Source organism: Penaeus monodon, chromosome 19 (genome assembly GCF_015228065.2).
Source record: "Penaeus monodon isolate SGIC_2016 chromosome 19, NSTDA_Pmon_1, whole genome shotgun sequence".
Classification (NCBI taxonomy): Eukaryota; Metazoa; Arthropoda; class Malacostraca; order Decapoda; family Penaeidae; genus Penaeus; species Penaeus monodon.
Window position 1 is genome coordinate 42,881,727 of NC_051404.1, and position 442 is coordinate 42,882,168.

Genomic DNA, 442 nt, shown 5'->3' on the forward strand with positions numbered 1-442 from the left:
GGCAAATCCTCCTGACAACTCGAGACTACCAACCAATCCGTCCTGTCCACTACCTAGGGTGCCATAACATATGAAAAATCAAAATATCAGTTTCTAATACACTGAGATATTGGCTTTATAAAGATGCTACTGAAATGTTTAAACCATAAGGATGATATACAGCAACTTCCAATAATACACTTATATATGTACCTGTTGCCCATGGTGAAAGACCACAAAACTTACTTTACCAATAAAGTTTTTCCATTTGTTTAGTTCATTTTTTTTTTCTTCCTTTTTTTCCTTCAGGGTTACAGTAAACAAGTCTCAAATCTATCCTGATTTTCCTTGCTATCCATGCCACCAGTGATGTGGCAATTCTTTTATCACTAAACCTTCCTTAAATTCATAGCTAAAACCTAAAATATTTATAAAATTGTATCATGGTTCTGCTTTACATCTT

At 33.7% G+C, this 442-nt stretch overlaps 1 protein-coding gene across 1 annotated transcript in view; it reads right to left on the reverse strand.

The window, feature by feature from the left end:
* The window catches only part of LOC119585411 (integrator complex subunit 3-like), a 12,539-nt gene that overhangs the window by 8,649 nt on the left and 3,448 nt on the right, over positions 1-442 (reverse strand). The gene's annotated exons all lie outside the window — the stretch shown is intronic.